We start from the raw sequence: 8,146 nt of genomic DNA, 5'->3' as shown, positions 1-8,146 counted from the left end.
TCCGTGTGGCTCCTGGTCTGCTCCCTCGGCACCCGGATCTGCACACGTGGCCACCGCCACTGCCTCCCCCTCCCCGGGGCCTCGGGGGCCTCGTCCCACCGTCCCGCTGGGAGGCGCTGCTGCTTCCACTCGGGTCTGTCCGTGCTGCTTGGTGTGAGCTGAGTCCTTTTCTAGAAGTAGAATCGCGGATCAGAGTGTCTGTGATGGTTATTGAAATAGTAGGATCCGCGGGATCACCCTCCAGACAGAGGACACCCTGTGCGCAGCCACCGGGGACACTGTGCCAGCCGCGTGCAGGTAAGCGGCCCCGCGGGGTGTCGCCAGGGCCTCGTGGAAGCAGGTTACTGAGTGCACAGCTCTTGGGCCCCTCGGCAGAGGCGGCGGGCCCTGCGTGCTGGTGCGTGGTGCGCTGGGGACGGGCACACAGCCCGACGCGGCTGCAGGGTGAGCCCGCCTGGGGATACAGGCAGGAGGGGCAGGCACAAGGCCAGGGAGGCCACGTGTTGGGGTTCCCGCAGGGGGGTGGCTGTCACGATTCCGGAGGCGGGAAAAGCCCCAGTCCTGCTGCTACAGGTGGTCCGAGGCTCCCTGCCCCCTCCCACCCCCACGTCCCCCTTCCTGCTCTTGGTCCTGTATGTTTGTGGGTCACAGACCCTGGGACCGCATCCCCTGTCCGTCCTTGGCTAACTTGGTGGCGGCCCCAGGTGCTCCACCTGAAGAACCAGCAGGTCTCACGGTCACTGCTGTCGCTGGACAGCCGACCTTGGCCACGTGTCCACTTCGAGGAGCCAGGGGGCTGGTGGCAGCCACGTGCTTGTGGGGTGGAGACCTTACGGGTTACCCTGGTACATGGTGTCTGGCCAAACCCAACAGGGCAGGAGCACAGACCCCCAGGATGGTAAGGGCACAGGTTGGCTGCTGCCCCTCACCCCCAGTCCCATGCCTTCCGCTGGGGACGCCGTCCCCCAGATGGCCTTTGAGTCCACAGGGTCTGCCCCAGGGTAGAAGTGGCCCGAGCTGTGTGGACTTCTGGTCGCCCCCGGCTGCTCCATTGGGTGGATTGCTGCGTGTCTGGGGCTCAGAGCCCGGAGACGTTTCCCAGCTGGCAGCGCCTTCCTCCCCAGGGTCTGGTGGCTGTGCGTCCCCTGGGCTCTCGGAGCCTCCAGCCCGCAGCCCGCCCCACGGGGCCGTGACAGTGTCACCCCTACCGATGCCACTGGCAGGAGCCAGTCACCGCCCGGGCCCGGGAGCACGCTCCTCCCTCCCCAGGGGCCACCTCCGGCCTGGCCAGGGTCGGGGGCTGCGTGCAGGGGGGCTGAGTCCATCCCACTGCCCCCAGAAAGCTGCTGGAGGAGCTCCCGTGGGGCTCCCGCCTCACGGAGGAAATGCCGACCCCACGGAAGCGCGCCAGGGGTGCCAGCTCAGCCACACCTGTTGGATTTGGTGGGTTTTCTTCTCCCCAGTGCTAAGGAATGTCTCACCCAGCCTCGGAGCAGGTGTCTCGTTTTAACCCTGAATGCCAACAGCAGTTCCTCACTACAGACAAATCACTTCTTTTTTAAAGATTCTAGGGGGGGAGGGGGAGAGAGCGTGCACCAGGACGGGGAGGGGCAGAGGGAGAAGCAGGAGCCCGACGTGGGACTCGATCCCAGGATCCCGAGATCATGACCTGAACCCAAGGCAGATGCGTCACCGACGGAGCCCCCTCGGGCGCCCCAGAGTACAGCATTCTTCCGTCATTTCACGCATCTTAGTTCCCTAGGCTCACGGGCACTGGCAATGAGTCCACGAAATAAAATGAATTTTCTCGGGGAGTGGGCCTCGCAGCGGGGTTTGCAGTCACGTGGGGTGAGGTTGGGGTGCTGGCCAGGCTGGAGGCATCGCGTGCATTGAATTTTTCCAAGAGAATGTTGTTTACCTGCCGCCGTTGTTTACCTGCCCGCCCGGGGTCAGGGTCCCCTCGTGAGCCCGTCCGTGCCGCGCCCTGGGGGCCTGCCCCCCACCGCGCCCCCGCCCCGCCCGCCTGCACCGTGGGTGCTCCGTCCTTAGTTTCAGAGTCCTCCCTGGGTCTCCAGGCCACCCCCCCCATGGAACCTGCATTCTCAATTTTTATAAGTCGTTGTTACTCTTGTTATAAATGATCCACATTTGGCGAAATGAGGTCATGAGGATCTCGCTGAGGGCAGAGCCCTGGGGCGTTCCATGGGCCTCCTGATTTCCGACCCGGAGCCCCAATAACAGCACTGCCGCTTCTCCTGTTTCCAGCCTGAGGGCCACGGCTAGTGACTCAGACGGTCTTAGAGGGCGGCGGGTGGGGAAGGGGGCTGCCCGTGGGGTCCAGCCCGGGGGCAGGGGGCCCAGGGCACCTGGCCGGAGGAGTGGGTGAATCGTTACCTAGGCATGAGGTGTGGTTAACTTCGTATAAAGAATAGGTAAACCTTGTGCCCCGCGGTGGAGCGTCTGCCTTCGGCTCGGAGCGTGACCCCGGGGTCCTGGGACGGAGTCCGGCATCCAGATTCCCGCAGGGACCCTGCTTCTCCCTCTGCCGGTGTCTCTGCCTCTCTCTGTGGGTCTCTCGTGAGTAAATAAATAAAATCTTAAAAAAAAAGAAAAAAAGAGTCGTTAACCCGGCATAAAGAAGAGCTAACCCGCTCAGCATAGGGGGCTGCCGGGCTGGTGGCTGACGGGCGGGGTGGTGTGCAGGGCCCAGGCTGGGGGGCCCTTTACCCCCGATCACGGCTCCTCGGGAACCCAGACACGGGGGAGTGTGGGGAGTGCGAGCTTGGGTGACTTGCTCAGGAGACCCGGCCCGTCCCCCAGGAAGGTTCCCGGGGTGCCCCCGGCCCGGCCTCCCGGACGCAGCTGGGAAGCCTGGGCCGGCCGCTGAGGAGCCAGCCACAGGGCTGGGATGGGGGGGCCCCGAGTTCCAGGGGGCCAGGCACCAAAATTAGGACAGGCTGTTTCAGAGGGTCCTCCTGTGTCCCGAGGGCGCGGTGCCCGGGGAGCTCGCCATCAGAGCCGGCGGCCTTCCGGGGCCGGGACCCCAGCTCTGCCTCCCTGCGCCGCCGCACGGTGCCCGACCCCGTGTCCGCGGCCCGTCGCCACAGCCGGCCCTGCAGTGTGCGGAGTGCGGCGGCGTCCCCGGCCCCCGTCCACGCCTCTGCTCTCCCTGCAGCCCCCGAGCCACCCTGGCCTGAGGGACACCTCTGCTCCGCGGACCTGGTGGGGGACCCACCCCAACCTCCCACGGCGCCCACCACACTTAGAACAAGGCTGGAGCTCTTGGGATCTCCCCCACCCGCATCCCCCCACCCGTCGGCGCACAGGCCCCTTGGTGCCTGTAACAGGCCAAGGCCCGCTCGCCTCAGCCCTGCTGTGCTCCCTCAGCTCCCGCCCCCATTCCCTCCCTGCATCGGGTGTGCGTGCTTTCCCTGGCCACCTACCTGAAGACCCGTCCTGTGCTACAGTCTGTCCCCTGACTCAGAGCTACTGTCCTGTTCTTTTGGCCACCTAGGGCCTCAGGGTTTGACTAGAGAAGTGGGACCGGGAGGCTATCGCTCTATCCCGTCCTCCATCGTCTCCCAGCCATCCAGCCGTCCACTCGTCATCCTCCACCTACCCACCCCCACCCATCCATTCATCTGTCTATGCATCATCCATCCATCTGTCCGACCACTCACCCATCCAGTTCACCCACTCATCCATCCCTCCATCCATGCACCCACTCAACCACCTACATACCCATCTACTCACCCACCTACTCATCCACCCACCCACTACCGTGTACCCGTGTACCCCTACTACCTCCCATCCATTCATTCATCTACTCATCCACCCACCTGTCGATCCACTATCCAGTCTGCCCATCCATGCACTCATCCCTCCGTCTACTCATCCACCCACCGATCCATTTATCCATCCACCCACTCACTCAGTTACCTATTCACCCACCCATGCATCCATCAACCCACCTGCACTCCTCTATCCATTCATTTCACAAATGCTTTTATCATGAAAAAATTCTGTATTTTTATTTATCAAACATCAGTCTTCCCTTATGGCTCTTTGGGTGGTTCTATTTGGCCTTTCTTCATTCCGAAATTATGAACATACATTGCCTGTTTTTTCCAGGGCCAAAAAGTGGTCTCCATGCCCAGTGTGGAGCCCAGTGAGGGGCTTGAGGTCGCGACTCTGAGATCAAGGTCTGAGCTGCAATTGAAAGTCGGAATCTTAAGTGTTGGAGCCACCCAGGCGCCCCTAGTGCCTTCTCAATTTTGATTTTTCATCTAAGTTTTTTTATCTCTCTGAAATTTTCACTGGCGTAGGTGTGAAATACGAATCCAGTTGTGTGTTTTTCCAGGTGGCTCCCCAGTCTCTCAGCAGGGCTCAGTGAGGAGTCCCAGAGACGCCCCCCTTGGACTCGCTTCCTCTGGAGATGTGCATCCACCCTTCAGATGTGCCCCAAGATCCCTAGCAGAGGGGAGGGGGGTGTGTGCTGCCTGGTGTGGGGACAGGCCTGGGCATGAGCATCCCTCCATCGCGGGGCCTGCCACCATCCGCCCACAGGAGCCTGGTGGGAGGTAACGGCTCTGCCTGTGACCCTCACCCCCCAGTCACCACCATAGAGCCTGCTCGGGCTGGGGTGCGTGGCCTGATGCTTGTGTTGGGCACTGCAAGCAGGTGGAGCGTCTGCAGGACCTTCCAGGCCTGGCTGGGAACAGAGACAAAGAATCTGGCTGGGGAATTCCAGGCGTCCAGGCAAGTAGGGATGTACTGGGGAGGAGTGGGCGGGGGAGAGGACGAGGCCTGTCAGGATGGCCACCTCGGGTCTCCCAGAGAACCAGTGTGGCAGCCACTCTCTCCCACCCCATTTCTAGGGCAGCACACCAGAGAAAAGGAGCTCTGGAGTGGGGCTGGGCCAGAGCCCATGAGCAGGGGACCTGGGTGTGAGCGACCAGGGGGTGGCCGTCCTGAGGTGCTTCTCCTGACACTGGCACGACCTGGGCCAACTGGGCAGTGAGGGACAGTGGGCAGTGCCCCAGGGTGGACACACGGGGCCCTGTGGCCCAGCTGAGGGTTTGAGGACCGGCCACTCCAGTGAGAACCACTGGGCTTTGGGCAAGCGACCTGGCCATGCCTCTAGAATGACATCAGCACCAGCTGGATGCAGTGGATGCCCACAGCCATGTCACCTGCTTGGGTCCCCTGGTCCAGCCTCTCAAGGGAGGTCCGTGCATGGGCATGAGCTGTGGCCCCCTTTTCCCCCAGCACAGCTTCTGGGCAGATGTTGCCGTGATGATGAGTTGCTGGACAGCTGGACCTAGAGGTGCAGGGGCCAGGCCGGCAGGTGGCACTGGCCACACCCTGAGCCCAGCAGGGCTGCCCTTTGCTGTCCCGCAGGCCTGCCAACAGCCGGTTGGCTTTATGACGGTGGGGTTAGCATCACATCCGACTGTTTCTGCCGGGCTGGCTGCTGGGGAGAGGCAAAGGCTCCCCCAGGAAATCTCAGAGAGGGTGGGGGAAGAGTGGTCCTCTTGGGGTCTGTGCTCCTGCGCTCCTCCCCGGGACTGTGTTTCCCGTGGGTGGGCCGTGGAGTGACTCGGGAGCACCCGAGGTTAGAGCTCCGTGCCAGTGCATGGACCACAATGGCCCGGGCATCTGACAGCCGGAGGGACGTGCCCCCTGCCTGGGCTGGGAGGCAGGGCGGGAGCCCCCAGTGCCTGCTAGCAAGCCAGGAGCTGCGTTTCAAGGGCAGAGTGGCTGCTAACAGAGGGCGAAGCCTTACTCCCGGGGGATGGTCTCCGTGTGGTTCTCCTCCGGGGACCTGCCCGAAGGCACACACGCTTCCCAAACCACGAGGTCCGCGGGGTTACAGGGCGCCCCGGGCAGGCAGCTCCAGCTTCCGTGCGCTCCGGGCCCCGCCCAGGAGCGGCGGCCTTAAGGATGACCCCGTATGTGGGTCAGAGCAGCACGCCCACATGTGGACCGGGTCACCTCCGCAATCCAAAGAGGCCCCCAAGTGTGGCAGCCCAGCGTCCACGGCGCTCAGGGCACTGCGCAGTGACCGTCCCTCTGGGGGACCTTCCCACACGCCCCGGGCGACCAACCCCCCAGGAGGGCACCTGCTGGCACGGCCCCAAGGGGGGAAGGGTTCGGCGCCTGCCCTGGGCCACACAGGCGCTGACGAAACATCCAGCCTTCTGTCCCCATCAGGCCTCGTGAGCTCAGGCTGATGTCACCGTCACCTCCGGTAACAGTGGGCAAGTCCCCACCGTGAGGCCATTTGCCGCCAGGACTGGGAGACACGGGCGCAGCCTGTGTGGGGCCAGGGCCACGGCCGCTGAGCCTCGCTGCCCTCGGCATCGCCGCCTAATGGGTGTCGGGCGGCCCACAGCGGGGCTCGGAGCACCTGGCGCCGGCGGCTCGTGGGCGCATCCGTGTGCTTCGGCTGCCACCCCCCCGCCCCCCCGCCCAGGTGATCTGAACGTCAGACGTGCGCGGCTCCCGGTGCTGGCGGCCGACGGCCCCCGGGGACGGGGCAGGGCGGGTCGGGGAGATGGGCACCTCCTCGCTGTGCCCACGTGTCCTCTTCTTGGAGGACCCCTCTCACCCTGGGGTAGGGCTCACCCGTCCTTTTAATTTTTTGAAGATTTCATTTATTCATTAGAGGAGCAGAAGGAGAGGGACAAGCGGCCTGTGCTGAGCACGAGCCTGACGGGGCTCGATCTCACGACCCCGAGGTCATGACCTGAGCTGAAAGGAGGAGTAGGATACTCACCCCCGGAGCCCCCAGGCACCCGCGCCTTTTAACCTATCACCTCATAAAGGCCCTGTCTCCACATAAGGCCACGCTCTGAGGTGTCGGTGCTCGGGCTTCCACCTGTGAATCCTGGGGGGTCACACTTCAGTTCACGGCGCCGGGGGACCCCCGTCTTCCACGCCCTGGCTGGTGCACGCGTCCGAGCCGCGCTGCTAGAGGTGTGCTGTCTCTGGTTACCGTCCCGTTAGCGGGGCAGGTGGTGCAGCTCCCGGGGCTTCTCCCTGCCCCCTCTTTTTAATAAAGATTTTATGTATTTATGTGAGAGAGAGAGAGAGCACACGTGCCCGTGAGCCCACGCACATGCGATGGGGGAGGGGCGAGGCAGAGGGAGCAGCGACTCCCACTGAGCGGGGCCCTGATGCGGGACCCCATCCCAGGACCCCGGGACCACGGCCTGAGCCCCCCAGGCGCCCCCGTGGGTCTGCTCTGGTGCTCGCTCGCCTCCCTCATTCTGCCCTTTGAGGAGGTGGTTTCCCGCGAAGTCCAAAGCAGCCACGCGGACTCCTTTCACTTTGTTTCCCTGTCGGACTGCTGTGGCCGCCGCAGCTCGGAGTCCCTTGGCCCGAGAAGCCGTGGAGTCTGGGTGCTGGTGTCCGCGGGCAGGGACAGACACGCTGCGGAGACCCCGGGTGGGGCGCGCTGGGTCCGCCTGCACACACCCTGCTCGGTGCGGGCCTGGGACTGCTGGTGCGTCCGCACAGTGAGGGGACTGCGGGTGGCACACGCTCACCAGCCCCCGGGGGCCCCTTCTGCAGGTCCTCAGGTACGAAGGTGGGCTTTCCGGGGAGCTTTCGCCAGTGGCTGCCCCGGGGGCTCAGCAGGGGGAACACGCAGCCGCGGCCCCGCCCACTCTCTGGACCACAGGTCCCCGTGCCCCGGTTTGTGGGGCCAGAAAGATGGGGTTCCCATGAGGCCTCGCTGGCCTTCCTGCTGCCGGGTGCAGCCCCCTGACGGGGGGCGCTGGGAGAGGACGGGGTGAGCAAAGAAGCAGATGACCAGAGCCAGGCCCTGGCACTCGACCCCGTGCCTCGGGGTGCAGGGTCTTCTTCCCCAGCTGGAGGGACAGGATCTCCCTCGAAGCTTCTGCAGGTGGTGAGCCCCGCCATGCTGGGTCATCCCCAGGCCTGAGCTGACAGGCGCAAGAGGAGGAATCCTTGAACGTCTTGAAGTCCGGGCTCCCCTCGCGGCCCGCGCCCACGGACTCCCGGGGCCTCGACAGCTGCCCGCCCCGCCTCGCCCATGCCTGGCGCCTCGGCTTCGGTTAGGGAAGGTGCGTGTCTGGGCCTAGGCACGTGAGCACAAGTCCTGCGGGGGTCCGTCCCTTCA

Source organism: Canis lupus, chromosome 30 (assembly GCF_048164855.1).
Source record: "Canis lupus baileyi chromosome 30, mCanLup2.hap1, whole genome shotgun sequence".
Taxonomy (NCBI): Eukaryota; Metazoa; Chordata; class Mammalia; order Carnivora; family Canidae; genus Canis; species Canis lupus.
Note: the sequence above shows the minus strand (reverse complement) of the source record.